We start from the raw sequence: 17,482 nt of genomic DNA, 5'->3' as shown, positions 1-17,482 counted from the left end.
TACTCAGTTCCTGTGCTCTGGCTCTCTACTTTGGCTCTGTTTCTCCGCTCCTCGCTCCTTGCTCTAGCTCCTGACTCCTTGCTTCTGGATCCTTGCTCCTGATCGTCTGTTCCCGAGGGGGGAAAACCTGCAAAGGGTTCGAAAATCGCTACGACGCTCAAGACAGTCAGGGTGCACTTTGCAGTAAAAGAATGAATATTGATTAATCCTTTTGGGGGTGAGTTATGAGAACTCTGTTTTTGGGGGGTGATCCTTCTTGGTATGAAGAGATCGTATTTCTGGGAGAGAGAGTGTTTTTTCTCCAGAGATCATGTCCTGCGAATGACGATGTGGGGGCCTTTTATAGGCGAAGTTAGGCCGACTGTGATTAGTGGCGGTGGTAAGGCGGTGGCCGTCAAACTCTAATAGAAGTTGCCTCTGTTGCGTATCTAAGGTTTCTCTTTGAGTCTATCCCGAATCTTTGATAAGTGAAAGTTCCTAAGTTCAAGGATACTTCGTCGATATCTTGCCGGAATGATAGACTCTAAAGGAGAAGTTTCCTCCTTTAGATACGTGGAGTCCAATCGGGCTTAAAAACTTCAAGATGTGTAACCGACTGAGATCTTTCTGGAAAGTCCGGGATTAAGTCATTAGGTCGCGCAGCGCTGATATCTTCTCAGTTCTGGGCGTAAGATATGGGCCGAACCTATTGAGACCCCCCTTCTTCCTTTGGAGATCCCAGGGCTGATCTGTCCATGCCGAGGGAGTTTGGTGCAGAGCTGGTTTCTTCTGGCCGACCTCCCAGTTAGGGGAATGTATGGTGAACCATCAGGGATTTTAGCTGTCCTGCTGCCTTATGCCGAGCTGTTCCGAGAGACTTCTGGTCTGATCTTTGACTCTTCAGACATTAGTCAACGTCTAGAAATTTTATGCATCATCACTATAGATACTCACGTCGAGAGGAAGGGCGAGCTAGACAGATACCTTCAGAAGGAACAACAACCCCCTGAGCACAAAAATAAGAGATCGACAAACAAAGGACGAACTAGATCAGGGCTGGATACCAACGTCCACTCCATAACCGCTACGAAGATAACTAAAGGACTAGAATAACCAACCGGAATAATAGGCAACATCAATACCATCACCGGGGGACCAACCCTTAGCGGGAATATCAAGGGAGAACATCACATATACGCTAACGAAGCAGAGAACTCGCCAGCTCTGTTTGTCAAGCCCAGCGTGGAAACACCACCCATCATTTTCACCGAGGATGACATGGTGGGGGTAATCGCCCCACACACAAACCCACTGGTAATAACAGCAGTGGTGGCCAACTGGAACGTCGGACGTATCCTAGTCGACACAGGGAGCTCAACCGAAGTCATGAGTCGCACGTGCTTTCGAAAGCTCGGGGTAAGTCCTCAATATCTCAAATCATACAAATCTTTCTTGACAAGGTTTGGCGACTATCAGGTAGAAACCGATGGAATGGCGTCACTACCCATATTGATAGGAGACAGAGAAGCAAAAAAGGCGATAATGCTGAACTTCACCACAGTTAACAAGATGCATCCTTACAACATCAAATTAGGAAGGAACTTCTTGAGGGAGTTAGGAGCCGTAATCTCTATGAATCACCTAATGAGAAATTCCCAGTCTCGGGAACGAACATAGGGATGGTTAGAGGAAATCAGGAGATAGCTTGGGAGTGTTATTTAATTTCAGCCGAGGGGTGCGAAGAGGAGACAACTAACCCGGCCACCGTTGGAGGATACAAGGTCTTTTACAGGGAGCCCCAGCGGACATGCAGGAATAAGACAAGAGCCGCCCAGGTATGACGAACTGCTACTACAACATCTTTCTTGTTTCAAAGTTATTTCACAAATGAAGCCGTTAGGTGGGAGAGTAGTGCTACAAGCTACAGATTTTTTCAATAAATAGTATTTTTATAAAAATTATGCAACAAAAGGAGGAGTCCTAGTTAAACTCATTTGGCTTCGATAAAAGGACAGCCCGGGTAGCAAACGCAACGACCAGGGCCCTGAAAATAACCCTGGTAGCCAAGGCAACAACCGGGGGGCCTAAGGAGGAGTCCTAACTAAACTTACTTTGCTTCGGCAAAACTGGCAGCCCTGGTAGCCGAGGCGACGACCAGGAGTCCCAAGGAGCAGTCCTAGTTAAACTGAAACTTTACTCGAGCAAAACGCGATCCCTCACCAGGGATCCTAAGGAGAAGTCCTAGTTAAACTTACTTTGCTTCGGCAAAACAGGTAGCGCTGGTAGCTAAGGATACGACCAGAGGCCTCAATGAGGAGTCCTAGTTAACCTCACTTTACTCGAGTAAAACGCGACCCCCCATCCGGGGTCCCAAGGAGCAGTACTAGTTAACCTATAGCCCTGGTGGCGAGAGCAATGACCAGGGGCCCAAGGAGAAGTTCTAGTTAAACTAGTTGTGCTCAAGCCAACAAAAGAACCCTGGTAGCGAAAGCAACGACCAGGGTCCTAAAGAGAAGTCCTAGTTAAACTAGTTGTGCTCAAGCCAACGAAAACAACCCTGGTAGTGAAAGCAACGACCAGGGGTTCAAGGAGAAGTCCAAGTTAAACTGGTCGTGCTCAAGCCGACGAAACAGCTCTGGTAGCGAAAGCAACAACCAGGGGCCCAAGGAGAGGTTCTAGTTAAACTAGTCGTGCTCAAGCCGACGAAACAGCTCTGGTAGCGAAAGCAACGACCAGGGGCCCAGGGAGAGGTTTTAGTTAAACTAGTCGTGCTCAAGCCGGCGTAACAGCCCTGGTAGCGAAAGCAACGACCACGGGCCCAAGGAAAAGTCCTAGTTAAACTAGGCGTGCTCAAGCCGACGAAACAACCCTGGTAGCGAAAGCAATGACCAGGGGCCCGAGGAGAAGTCCTAGTTAAACTAGTTGTGGTCAAGCCGACGAAACAACCCTGGTAACGAAGACGACCAGGGGCCTAAGGAGAATTCTTAGCTAACCTACAACCTTGGTAGCGAAAGCCACGACTAGGGGCAGAACCTAAACTCGGGAATTAATCGAAATAATACAGGGCTAATTTGGGCTTTTTTTCAGAAGGAATTAGTCAATTAGGTCATATTAGAATAGGTCTAACTGGTTTCCGTTATGCAAGAGCGATCATTCGGAGCATGCGTAAAAAGTTAGGAGAATTGCATTAGTAAGCTTAGGGTTAATTAAAGGTAACATATGTCTGTTTTGCGAGTTTTACGTGTGCAGAAGTGAGAAGAGGAGATATAAGCAAGCAAAAAAGACTAAAGGAAACAGGCATTCATTAAAAAGAGTAAAACTATGGTAATCACACATCAGAAGAAGAAGAAGAGGGAGCAACAGTCACATCCACCGAAGCTTTAACAAGCACAGAAAAAAGGCGACCACCCCCAAGACGACGAACCAGAAATCCGATGGCCGAAAAGAGTGCAGGTTCAGAAGTGTTTGTAGTGCCGGTCAACGAAAAAACCAGGGGATAGAACGGTCTAGCTACTAGCAACGCCGAAAGGTTGTCTTCGTCCAGCAAGTCTCGGGGGCGAAGGACATCAACAAAACCCTCACCAGCCACTTCCATGCATAAGCGCTCAATGGCAGAGTCATTGTCATTGAGAGACATAAAAGTCCACCCTTACATCACCTCCAAGAAGAGTCTCACTAACCATTAAGAGGTTCGTAACAAAGTACAGGGCATTCATACTCCACTTTCAAGCGTATTTATAAGGCACAATTGTCGTCATGAATGGACACAATCACCGAAGAGTCGCGATGAACAGAAACAAACAAAATTAGAAGATCAATAGATTTAAGCGCGGGATTAAGTCATTAGGTTGCGCAACGCTGATATCTCCCCAGTTCTGGTGGTAAGATATGGGCCGGACCTGTGGAGACCCCCCTTATTCCTTTAGAGATCCCAGGGCTGATCTGTCCATGTCGAGGGCGTTTTGTGCAGAGCTAGTTTCTTCTGCCCGACCTCCCAGTTAGGGGAATCTGTGGTGGACCATCTGGGATTTTAGCTGTCCTGCTGCCTTAAGCCGAGTTGTTCCGAGAGACTTCTGGTCTAATCTTTGACTCTTCAGACGTCAGTCAACGTCTGGACATTTTATGCATCATCATGAGTCCCGCCACTCCTTAGTTGATAGTAGAGAGACTAAGGAGTAGAAATAACTCGTTTGTTTTACTTTGAAGGCCAGAAGTCGAAAGTATTATATGTCCTAGAGCTGTATCGTGAAGCTCTTTGGGCCTTACCTAGACCATGGCTGTTTGGTGGAGCTCTGTCTTCCTGTCAGTACTCCAGAGCTGGTTGATATTCATGAATTGGAGATTCTCTTTGACTAAGTATTATCTTTGCTAGCTGACCCAGTTGTGTTCTGCGCGTGTGGTTTGTCTGTCCGAGACACGTTTCGTCTTCTGCGCGAGTTATTAATTCCTTCCCATGCATGGTCCTGTGACGTCATAGATTTGATCTTCTGATCACGCGTTTTTAGTGTTGATCTTTTGGGTTACTGCACACGGCAACTCACTTGGTCATGCAAGGACACACGGAGCTCTGTTATTGGAAATAAGGCGCGTTTCCCAACACTTTAATTTTCTCGCATGTTTCCAAGATGCGCTCGGTCTTTGTCGGCAATGCTTTTTACCCATTTCCTTGATCATCTTTTCTGCTATAAATATCCGCTTTGATTTTTCGGCCTGCTCCTTCATTAGAGGTTGGAAAGAACGATCCCAGTGGTGTCTTCCTTTGCTCCATAATTTCTTCCTTTTCTTGCTAAGGATTCGAGATGAGGCCTCTGTTTGAGTTCGTACCTATTGCCTGCCTGAAAGGGTTTTTTCCGTCAATGAGGATAGTTAGGGACAGCTTTTCCGGCAATAGGCATAGTTACCCGGTTGTCGGTTTGAGTCTTTCCCGAGAGAGGGTGTTTTCGGGGCGGTACACTCCCGATTTGGCATACTTCTTCTCTTTGGCCGAAGTTCCTTTGGAGTTGTAAGCTCCAATTCTTTAGAAGATAGCACCTGCCTGCGATTTTCTTTCTTGGGTGGCCACTGTGTAGATCAACCAGGAGAAGAAGAAAGGCGTTGAGCTCCGTCCAAGCTTTGGCGAGTGGTTTCCCTGCCTCGATTACTACCGAATCTCTGCTGATTTCTTCGTGTTATCTTGATTGTAATTTCTTCTGTAATAGCCTTGAATAAAAACCCTCTTTTCTTGTTCTAGATTACTTTGTTGTAGTCTAGCATTGATACCGTGTACCGGTTCTACAAAATTGATGTTAGCACAAATCCTAACTTACTAATGCATTTTCTAAGGCTTACTAAGCATGCTCCGAACGATCGCACCTGCAAGAGAAACAATTTTAGACCTAGTTTAGCATGCCCTAAGCTTACTATTTTGCTCTGCAAATAGAACCCGAACTAGCCCTGCGTAAAAAGTTTTGAATAGTGTTAAAGTTTTTAGCTCCGCCCGTGGTCGTCTATACCAGAGCTATCATTGCATAACTAGTTTCACTAGGCTTCCTCCTTAGACCTCTGACCACGGCTTTCGCTATCAGAGTTGATATCGCCAGCTTGAGCTCGGCTATTTTCACTAGGACTTCTCCTTAGACCTCTGGCCGTGGCTTTCGCTACCAGAGCTGGTTCCGTCAGCTTGAGCTCGACTAGTTTCGCTAGGACTTCTCCTTAGACCTCTGGTCGTGGCTTTCACTATCAGAGCTGGTTACGTCGGCTTGAGCTCGACTAGTTTAACTAGGACTTCTCGTTAGTCCTCTGGTCGTGGCTTTCGCTACCAGAGATGGTTTCGTCGGCTTGAGCTCGACTAGTTTAACTAGGACTTCTCCTTAGTCCTCTAGTCGTGGCTTTCGCTACCAGAGCTGGTTTTGTTGGCTTGAGCATAACTAGTTTTAGCCGGGACTCCTCCCGTGTCCCTGGTCGTCGCCTTAGTTACCAGGGTTGTCTTCCTCATTTTAAGCATGAATAGTTTCGCAAGGACTTCTCCTTATACCCCCGGTCACCTTCCTAGAGGCGGTAGTTTTAACTAGGACTTCTCCTTGGGGATCTTCAGGGACCACGTTTGACTCGAGTAAAGAGTTAAGTTTAGCTAGGACTTCTCCTTGTGAGGCCTCGGGTCAGAGCCGTAGCTACCGGAGCTACCTCCTTTGCCGGGTTGAGCCGATCAGTGTAACTAGGACTTCTCCTTGGGACCTTGGTGAGGGGTCAGTTTTACTCGAGCAAAGTTCAGTTTAACCAGGACTGCTCCTTAGGGCCCTCAGTCGTCGTCGTAGCTACAGAGGCTATCCTGTCCCTGATCGTGGCTTTCGCTAGCAGGGTTGTTTTTAAATTAGGCCCATTGGTCGTTGCTTTCACCTACCAAGGCTGCCTTTTGGTCCCCTAGTCGTGGCTTTCTCTATCAGGGCTACCGCTCGATTCGGAGCGAGATGAGTTTTAGCTAGGACTCCTCATTTGGGTTCTAAAATGGAAAGTATTATACTAGCAAAAGCTTCTATGTTCACTAAATATGGCTAAAATCCTCTATAACTCCCTCACTTAACACATTACCATACAAGTACATCTATGCTTCATCTTCTTGAGTCTGATCCATGTTTCGGTGTTCTAGGATGTATCGGTGTCTTTCTTCTAGAATGCGCATTTGAGATTTTCCGCGTTCCAGGGGTGTGTAAGGACGTGGCCTGACGTATTCTCTAACCTATAGGTGTCAGGTCTCACAACTTTTACTATCTTATAAGGCCCTTCCCACGTGGGAAAGAGTTTGGCCGCTGACGACTTTTGGGTGAATTTAGAGTTTCTCAACACTATGTCTCCGACGTCAAACTTTTTTATCTTCATGTGGGACCTATGCTGTTTGGTCATAATGTCTTTGAAAGAAGGATTTCGCAGCTCTGCTCGGTTTTAATGTACTTAACCAGAGTTTTGTTGGTTACCTCTACTTGTCCGTTTCTGGCGGGGTGTGCGGGGCTCACGTAAGCCGGCGGGGTGTGCGGGGCTCACGTAAGCCCTACAGTGTTTGACATTTCACGTCGGGGAGCTCGTCTACCCAGATTTTGTTTCTATAGCACTAAGTTTTAATGTACTTAACCAGAGTTTTGTTGGTTACCTCTACTTGTCCGTTACCGGCGGGGTGTGCGGGGCTCACGTAAGCCGGCTTAATCCCATACTCTGTGAGAAACTCCTTCATAGCATCATTGTTGAACTGCGGTCCGTTGTCCATGACCAAGATCCTCGGGACTTCGAATCTAGATATTATGTTCGTCCATAAGATACAGACGATCTCCTTCGTGCGAGTCCGGGTCAGTGCTACTGCTTCTGCCCACTTGGTGAAATAATCTACCATGACCAGCAACATCTTCTTCCTCCTGTGCTAGCCGGGAACGGCCCCACCAAGTAGATTCCCCATTGTGCGAAGGGGCAAGGACTAACAATACGCATCAGCTCTGTGGGATGTAAACGATAATCGTTAGCGTATACCTGACACGGCGTGCAATGCCTGGTGTGGTTTATGCAATCTTCTAACATCCCTGGCCAATAATACCCAGCCAGGGTAAGCTGTCTGTTCAGAGTTCTTGGTCCGGCGTGATTTCCAGCTGCTCCTCCGTGCATCTCCTTCATCACGTATTCTTGTTCGTCCTTTGCCAAGCAACGTCGTAAAGGGTGAGCCAGAGATTTTCGGTACAGCAGTCCTCTCAGCAAGGTATACCTCGCGGCGTTTCTGCGTACCTTTCTAGTTCGCTAGCATCTTCAGGCAATTTCTGTGTTAGCAAATACTCAATGTATGGTCTCATCCAGGTATCCCTCTGGTTTATTCTGATTGCCATATTTTCCTATGCTTTGTCGATGCTTCTTTCTTCTAGGGTGTGAAAGATTACTCCGGGGGTTGCGGTTTGTCCGGTGATCATCTTTGACAGGGCGTCAGCCAGAGTATTCTCTTCCTGAAGTATCCTGGTGATGGTGAACTTCTGGAAGAAACCGATCAGCTCTTTTACCTTCTTTAAATACTTAATCATATCCGTTCTTTTGCCTCATAGTCACCGTTGACGTGGTTGACTACCAGTTGAGAATCGGTGAAAGCCCGGACACTTGCAGCTCTGGCCTTCAGAGGTAATTTGAGCCCCGCCAGTAAAGCTTCGTATTCGGCCTCGTTGTTTGTTACCGCGAATTTGAACGAGATAGTCTGGAAGGTCTTTTCCTTTTCAGGACTGATCAGCACCGCCCCTGATGTGTCCAAAAAGGGTACACCTGCAAGTATACGGGCTTCAAGTAGTAAAACCTGATAAGACCAGGATCAAATCCTCAGGGACTAAGTATAATCTATTATAAAACTTGTATCTATGGCAATTTCCTCGTTTAAAGATTGTTTTTAAAGTGAAATAACTAAAACAGAAACATTAAAAAGTTGATAATCGGGAAACTTATGAGAAGGGAGAATCTAGGGTTTCAGGATCCACTTTAGCAAGTATGACATCTAACTTATGCAATTTAGATCTTCTTATTATATAACTCAAGGAAGAATGACCAACCTCGGATGATTTTGACTTTTCAGAACACTTACTTTAAAACTTTCAATTTCGATACGTAAAATCACGGGTACTACTATTAGATATCAAACGTAAGCATGAAACATTAAAGACCTAAAGCCTAAATATGAAACATCAAACATAAGTATAACTAATGAAAGGGGTTATCGTAAAAGATACGCGAAAAAATCAAAGTATTTAAGTACTTAAAAGTGATTAAATCAGAAAATCACATAAAACTAAAGCTTAACCTCAACCTAAGATCGGGAAAGTTAGTTACTCATGATAGATGAGAGCATAATAATGATTGAAGAGAAGAAAAATAATAACATTGAAGAAAGAAAAAGAATCGGAGAAGAAAACACCTTTTTTCACGAAATTTCACTCTGTGCAGCCAAACAGTGAAGGATTTATCCGTTCGGTCTGAAGGAGATGTCCTTCCGAAGGAGTGTCCTTCCACCAAGGTGGCAATGCGATCAATTTGTCAGTTAGGATAACGATGACCACACGTAAAGATCATCCAGTCCGGTCCAATTAGGGGTCGTAATGCTTTGCTAGAAGCCAACTACGATCGTCGGATCAAGGAGTTGATTCGCAGCTAACATAAACCGGATCCTACAACGGGTTACACATAAGAGTGATAGCTTGATCGGAGAGAATTGACTAGACGGGAACTGGCTAAAGTTGGATGGGATTCAATGGAAAGGCCGAAAGGGTCCGAATGGAGATTCGGGACAAGATAGAAGGAAGGCTCTTTGGGCCGGCCATGAGATGACCGACCAGAGTAAGTGGGCCAGCCATATAAGGCCCATGGTGGGCTGCCCTGGCCGGCCACACTTAAGGGGATTATCAAAATACCCCAAAAAGGGTATTTTGGTAATTATCTTTTCTGTGACCCAGAAAATAGAAAACCTAATCTGAATGAGATTCTAATTAGGGTTTGTCTATATATTGGGTCAGTTGAGAACAGAAAAGGTGTGGATTTTTCTCTAAGGAAAAATATACAGCTCTCTCTCCTCTGAATATACAGCTATTGGAGAGAGAGGAATATAGAGAAAAAGCTCCCGTTCTATCAATCTAGTCAAGAAGAAGAGTTCTTCTCAACCTTCTAGTAAGTCCTAGCAGTCTGAAAGGAAGGGAGATCAAGTCTATTCACTCGGTGTCTCAAGTAGAGGAGCTACAGTTGGAGCTCTCGATCTTTGCATGTGATTGGAATGGTTCGAGGGAAAAACGCGTTAAGGTATTTATCCCTCTCTAGTTCATTGATTAGTTTATGCATGTCGATCCTGGGCAATCTATTGTTAAACATGAGATGTTTGAGATTCCGCTTACAACACTAGTTAGTGTATAGGATACACAAAACCCTACAGTGGCATCACGAGCCAGTTGCATGAAACTATCTCTGACTAGTCGAATTAGATTCGAGCTTGATTGATTAGATGATTTAATGTTTAAATAGGGATTTAGACATGAAATTGATTAGTTTAAATTAGATTTAGACTTAATCGGATAGAAAATTGAAAGAGTTTCAATGGGAGGACTTTAAAATTTGTGTTTTGAAAAGAGTTTTCAAAAGAAAATTTTAAAGTGGATGGTTTTTTGAAAAGAGTTTTCAAAAGAAAATTTTAAAGTGGATGGTTTTTTGAAAAGAGTTTTCAAATTGCTGGTTTTTGGATGAAGATTCATCAAAAACAGCAGCAAAAAGATGGAAGAAATCGAAAATTAGATGGGAAGATGGTGCTGTCCAGGAGCCGGACTGACCAGGAAGCGTCCCAGGACGCGTCTGGCCAGTCGCGGACGCTCAGGACGCGTCCCAGTCCTTCCCGGACTGGGAATCCGAGAGCGTCTCGGATAAGGACGCGTCCGAGTTTTTCTCGGACAGGAAGACGCGCCCGAGAGCGTCTCGGACAGGGATCCCGGGAGATCCGCGTCTGGCACCTGCGGTCGCGCCTTCCAGACGCGACCACAGAGAAGTCCGGATGCGTCTCGGATTGAGAATCCGGACGCGACCAGGACTATACCTTCCAGAACGCGTCTGGTGAGACCAGAAGCTGTCTCAGACTGGGAGTCCGAGAAGCATAGGCTTGGGCAGAGCATCTAGGACGCGTCTGCGGGGCTAGGAAGCGTCTGGCCTAGGGCCAGGACGCGTCCACCCGAGGGACTTGGCACGGTCTGGAACGTGCCAATCCGGGTCCGACCTTGGTTCGGACCTTGACCGAGACTTGACTGGGTCTAGTCAAAGGGTCCCTTGACCAAGTTTGACTTAAGCCTTTGGAGTTAGACTCAGGTCTTTTGGGCCTTGACTTAAGTGGGAGGTTTCTGTTTTCTTCTTCCGACTTTGACCATATTTTTTCCGAAAGCGACCCGGGCCAACCAAAGCCTGAATCGGAGTTTTTCCAAAACGATTTCAAAATCTTTTAGGTTAAAACCAGAACGAGCCATTAGTCAGAATTATGAGATAATTAGACTTAAGGCACGTTAGACATAGAGATGTCGGTAGTATCTCCCGGAAAGCTATCTAGAACATAGCAAACCTAGATTCGACCTAAGTAAGCGAATCTCATACATACTTGGGTGTTTTATGAATGTCATATTATTATGTATGTATGGATGTGAATGCGGGTTCTAGTATGGCCATAGAATTGTTCTATCTTGTTTTTAAGCACGGATGCCCGATGTAATTAATTTAATTTCAAGTTTTATACGATCTGCGAATCGTTGAGTCTTGTAATTAGAGTTAAGGGTACAATTGAGTCCATTGAAGAGCCAAAGGATGAGATCGTGGTTCGAGTGGGAGAATTCAATGGATGTTCGAGGATGGAGATCCAGGCGAACGGAGGCTAAACAAGCAAAGAACCTAAGAAGACTAGATCTTTTAGGTTAGGGGCCATACTAGGATCATGTCTGCTTGATTTATTTTCTCGCGCGCATTTACTTATTTACGTTTTGTGTGGTGTATGATTATGTTAGAGTTCACAGTAATGCATGCAAACAAAAACGTAAGAGTCCCCAAAAAGAATTTTGAGTAATGCCTACCCAGATTAAGACACCTGTTGCGCCCTTGTTCATCGATGGTGGGTCATGCCAAAGCAGGGTGCCATCTTTTACCTCGGGACAATACGGGTAGATCTATGAAGAGGTCTACATGTCTAAATGGTTATTCTCAACGAGTCAGCAAAAGGGTTTTGGATTTCGAGGCAAAAGGATGAATTTGACACATAAGTGTTATTCATCAACCAAGAGTCATATGAGATATGATCAGTAAGGAGTCACTCACCCCGGAGGGTGAAGTTAAGGGCAGTGCCAAAGTACGCTTAGCTTCACAGGAATGGGGTCTTGGAATCGTATTATTCATAGGGGGACGGTTTTCATTGAATAATATGGCAAAAAGTGTTTTTGCGTAAACATTGAATGTAGTACTTAGCAAAATCCTTATTTTGTTTCTGTAGAGTAGAGATGGCAAATAGTATTAGTTCACGTTTAGATAGAGATCTATACGACTTTCTAGATTGGGAGGAAGATCAGAGAAGAGTTCTCGATGCTTCAAAGAAAGAAAGCGTAATAGAGCTACCAGAAAGGGAAGTGGAAGTCGGTGCCTATGTTATAGAGGTCAATTTGGCAGATATGGCTGACTCTCCCTCATGGGTATATGATACCGGATGTGGAGCACATATAATTTCAGAATTAGATGAGCTCAAGGAGGTCAGGTATCTGACAAAGAGCGAGATGGTTCTACGAGTCGCAAATAAGGCAAGAGTTGCTGCTGTGGCTGTAGGAACTTTCGAGCTCAGTTTAGAGACTGGGTTGATATTAGTGCTACGTAATTGCTATTATGTACCCACTATATCGAGGAACATCATCTCTGCGTCGGTGTTAGACAAAGAGGGATATCACGCTATAATAAAGGACAAGAGTTGTTATTTATACAAAGGTGAGATGTTCTATACCAGTGCTAAGCTGCGTAATGGTCTTTATGTTGTGAACATAGAAGACGAAATCCTGAACATAGACACGAAACGGCTTCGTACTCATGGTTCTAACCAAAGCTATCTCTGGCATTGTCGTTTGGGTCACATTAACATGAAACGCATGCAGAAGCTTCATTCAGATGGACTTCTGGGATCGTGTGATTTGGAATCGTACGATACATGTGAGCCATGCTTAGTGGGCAAGATGACAAGATCGTCCTTCAAGGGGAAAGGAGATCGGGTGAGTGAACCTTTAGGACTGATACATACAGATGTATGCGGACCTATGAGTACACTTGCGAGAGGTAACTATGGCTACTTCATAACGTTCACTGATGACTTTACTAGATATGGTTACGTATATCTAATGAGGCATAAGTCGGAATCGTTTGAAGTGTTCAAACAATTCCAGAATGAAGTAGAGAATCAGCTTGGCAAGAAAATAAAAGCCATTCGATCGGATCGAGGTGGTGAGTATTTGAGTCAAGAGTTTGAGGATCATCTTCGGAGTTGCGGAATAGTTTCACAACTCACTCCTCCAGGAACACCTCAGATGAACGGTGTGTCCGAGAGGAGGAATCGAACATTGATGGACATGGTTCGATCGATGATGAACTTAGCCGATCTTCCTAACACTTTCTGGGGGTATGCTCTAGAAACGGCTGCTTTCACACTTAACCGAGCTCCGTCAAAAGCTGTAGAAAAGACGCCATATGAGATATGGACTGGAAAGGTTCCAAAGTTGTCTTTTCTCAAAGTCTGGGGTTGCGATGTTTATGTAAAGCGTTTACAAGGAGATAAACTAGCACGAAGATCAGACAAGTGTCTCTTCGTCGGTTATCCGAAAGAGACAAAGGGGTATTACTTCTACAACCCATCAGAGAACAAAGTGTTTGTTGCTCGTGATGGTGTCTTCCTTGAAAAGGAGTTCCTTTCCAAGAAGACAAGTGGGAGAAATATAGAGATCGAAGAGGTTCGATCTGAGCAACAAACTGGCACCGTTGTACCGATGTCAGAAGTCGCGATTCCTAACTATTATGAGCCGATAGAAGAGGAAAGAGAGGATGAGATGGTAGATCTCGGAGATCCTCCCGCGCAGAGCGAATGTGATTCGTAGGAGAACCCTCAAGGAGTTGAGAGTGTCTCACCTGTTGTTCAAGCCCCGCGTAGGTCCGCAAGGCTGATTGAGTTATCTCAACGACAAGAGTTGCTGTTGGTAGAGGATAATGAACCCAGCACCTACAAAGAAGCTATGACGAGCCCAGACTCCGAAAAATGGCTGGGAGCCATGAAATCCGAAATGGAATCCATGTCTGAGAATCAAGTTTGGAACTTGGTTGATTTGCCCGATGGGGTAAAACCCATCGGATGCAAATGGATTTTCAAGATGAAAGCAGACAAGGATGGAAACGTGAGCGTTTTCAAAGCTAGACTCGTGGCAAAAGGTTACAGACAAGTCCAGGGTATAGACTACGAAGAAACCTTTTCCCCTGTCGCGATGCTTAAGTCCATTAGGATTATTCTAGCAATTGCAGCTCATTACGATTATGAGATTTGGCAAATGGATGTCAAAACCGCCTTCCTGAACGGTAAACTGGAAGAGGATGTGTACATGACAGCCTGAGGGTTTTGAGGATTCCGAGAATGCTGGAAAGGTTTGCAAGCTTTAAAGGTCCATCTACGGGTTGAAGCAAGCAAGTCGGAGCTGGAATCTTCGATTCGACGAGAAAATCAAAGAGTTTGGTTTTCTGAAGAATGAAGAGGAATCTTGTGTATACAAGAAGGTTAGTGGGAGCAACCTAGTTTTCTTGGTCCTGTATATGGATGACATACTGATCGTTTGAAATGACATTCCTATGCTTGACTCCGTGAAAGAGTGGCTTAGGAAGTGTTTTTCAATGAAAGACCTAGGAGATGCAGAATACATATTGGGCATCAAGATCTATAGAGATAGATCGAAGAGGATGATTGGACTTAGTCAAGAGACTTATATAGATAAGTTCTTGGGAGGTTCAAGATGGAAGACTCTAAGAGAGGATTCCTACCCATGACACATGGTACGACGCTTAGCAAGACTCAGTGTCCCCGAGATCCTGATGAGCTAGCACACATGAAGAAGGTGCCTTATGCTTCGGCAATAGGATCTATCATGTACGCCATGGTCTGCACTCGCGCAGACGTCTCATATGCTTTGAGTATGTGTAGTCGTTACCAATCTAATCCAGGTGAGAAACACTGGACCGCAGCAAAAAATATCCTAAAGTACTTGAGAAGGACTAAGGATCACTTCTTGGTTTATGGCGGGAAAGACGAACTAATCGCGGAAGGCCATGTGGATGCGAGCTTCCAAACGAACATAGATGATTTCCGATCGCAGTCGGGTTATGTCTTTTGTCTAAACGGAGGAGCAGTAAGCTGGAAGAGCTCAAAGCAGACTACTGTAGCAGACTCTACCACAGAAGCAGAATACCTTGCCGCTTCGGAAGCAGCTAAGGAAGGAGTTTGGATAAAGAAGTTTATCTCCGAACTTGGTGTAGTTCCTAGCATAGAGAATGGGGTTACTCTGTATTGTGACAACAATGGAGCTATCGCCCAGGCTAAGGAACCAAGGGCACACCAGAAATCCAAACATATCCTAAGGAAGTACCACGTGATTAGGGAAATCACTGAGCGAAAGGATGTGGTCATTTGCAAAGTCGATACGGATGACAACGTTGCCGATCCGTTAACTAAACCACTGCCTCAGCCCAAGTATGAGAGTCATAGAAGGGGCATAGGTATAAAGCGCATCGATGAATGGCTTTAAGTTGTAATTGGATTAATGAAAAGGGGTTTTCATGTAATCAATTAGCTACATTCAATAAAAAGAAATAAATGAGTTATTTCTGTCGTTAAATAATGGTTTAGTGTTTAATGACGGTCCAAAATAATGAGGAATTCCAGGTAGGTTTATCAGATACGTGATCTGGTAAATGGAACCCTACTAAGTGAACATGGAATAGATTCATTATAGAGTCCCTAGTCCAGGTCATTGCATGGACAACAATGACTCAAGAAGACTAGCATGGGAATTGACTGATAGCGCAGTTCCATGGGCTATAGGAATATGGTATTTAAGTCAATTACATGGATGTAGATTGGGGAATCTACATTGGATAACCCAAAGATGAGAGTTTTTTCAAGGAGTTGAAAAAGGCGTCACAAACTCTCATACGCAAGATTGGAGAGATTCCGTAAACATGAGTGCTCCACTCATCTTATGTAAGGAATGTCGAACTTTGGTATTGTCAAACGCCGCGCCGTAAAAGGAGGTTATAAAGGCAGCATACTGGGGGAGACATGATAGACATGAAGTTAAGTGGGAGTACAAGACTGGATGATGTCCTCCTATTAAGTTAGGAATAAGTATCTCCGGGCCACTTGAGGAGAAACAACTGGAAAATGTGTGGCCGCACTCAAATGGATTAAGAGTTAATCATTTGGATTGACAGTTGTTCTCCGGATCAAGAAAACTGAACGGTGTGACGTATCAGATGAGATACTAAGCGACATGGAAATCGAGCATTGCACTTGTTCTAAGTACAAGTGGGAGACTGAAGGATTTATCCGTTCGGTCTGAAGGAGATGTCCTTCCGAAGGAGTGTCCTTCGCCAAGGTGGCAATGCGATCAATTTGTCAGTTAGGATAACGATGACCACACGTAAAAATCATCCAGTCCGGTCCAATTAGGGGTCGTAATGCTCTGCTAGAAGCCAACTACGATCGTCGGATCAAGGAGTTGATTCGCAGCTAACATAGACCGGATCCTACAACGGGTTACACATAAGAGTGGTAGCTTGATCGGAGAGAATTGACTAGACGGGAACTGGCTAAAGTTGGATGGGATTCAACTGGAAAGGCCGAAAGGGTCCGAATGGAGATTCGGGACAAGATAGAAGGAAGGCTCTTTGGGCCGGCCATGAGATGGCCGACCAGAGTAAGTGGGCCGGCCATATAAGGCCCATGGTGGGCTGCCCTGGCCGGCCACACTTAAGGGGATTATCAAAATACCCCAAAAAGGGTATTTTGGTAATTATCTTTTCTGTGACCCAGAAAATAGAAAACCTAATCTGAATGAGATTCTAATTAGGGTTTGTCTATATATTGGGTCAGTTGAGGACAGAAAAGGTGTGGATTTTTCTCTAAGGAAAAATATACAGCTCTCTCTCTCTCTCTGAATATACAGCTATTGGAGATAGAGGAATATAGAGAAAAAGCTCCCGTTCTATCAATCTAGTCAAGAAGAAGAGTTCTTCTCAACCTTCTAGTAAGTCCTAGCAGTCTGAAAGGAAGGGAGATCAAGTCTATTCACTCGGTGTCTCAAGTAGAGGAGCTACAGTTGGAGCTCTCGATCTTTGCATGCGATTGGAATGGTTCGAGGGAAAAACGCGTTAAGGTATTTATCCCTCTCTAGTTCATTGATTAGTTTATGCATGTCGATCCTGGGCAATCTAGTGTTAAACATGAGATGTTTGAGATTCCGCTTACAACACTAGTTAGTGTATAGGATACACAAAACCCTACAAACAGACCCTTAGGGAAAATAGTTTTCTCGTCTTCTCAGAAAATAATTCTCTGTGGGAAAATTATTTTCCTCAACTGGTTTTTCTCTCTCTACTGTTTTCGCTTTCTTTCTCACTCTAACCTTTCTCTTTCTCTCTCTAAAACAATCCTATAACTCTCTCTTTCTCTCTCTAACAGTAACAGCAAAGAAAGAAGCAGAAAAGATGATTGTAATGGATTTTATTAATAATTCAATCTCTTTCTCTCTCTACAAAACAGTAGCCTCTCTCTCTCTAATTCTTTCAATCTAAACCTCTCTCTCTTTCAAAGAGAAGAATAAAGAAGAAGAAGAAGAATCAGAAACAACTCTTGAACTTTTCCTCTCTCTCTAGCTCTCGGGTTTTGCTTTTAATGGTGAGGGATGCCTTCTCTCTCGGTTTTACTCCTTTATAT

This window comes from Eschscholzia californica, unplaced genomic scaffold, assembly GCF_041429995.1.
Source record: "Eschscholzia californica isolate CP2 unplaced genomic scaffold, dmEscCali1.0.p SCAF_2, whole genome shotgun sequence".
Lineage (NCBI taxonomy): Eukaryota > Viridiplantae > Streptophyta > Magnoliopsida > Ranunculales > Papaveraceae > Eschscholzia > Eschscholzia californica.
The sequence above is the reverse complement of the archived record's forward strand: the minus strand, read 5'-3'. Positions refer to the sequence as shown.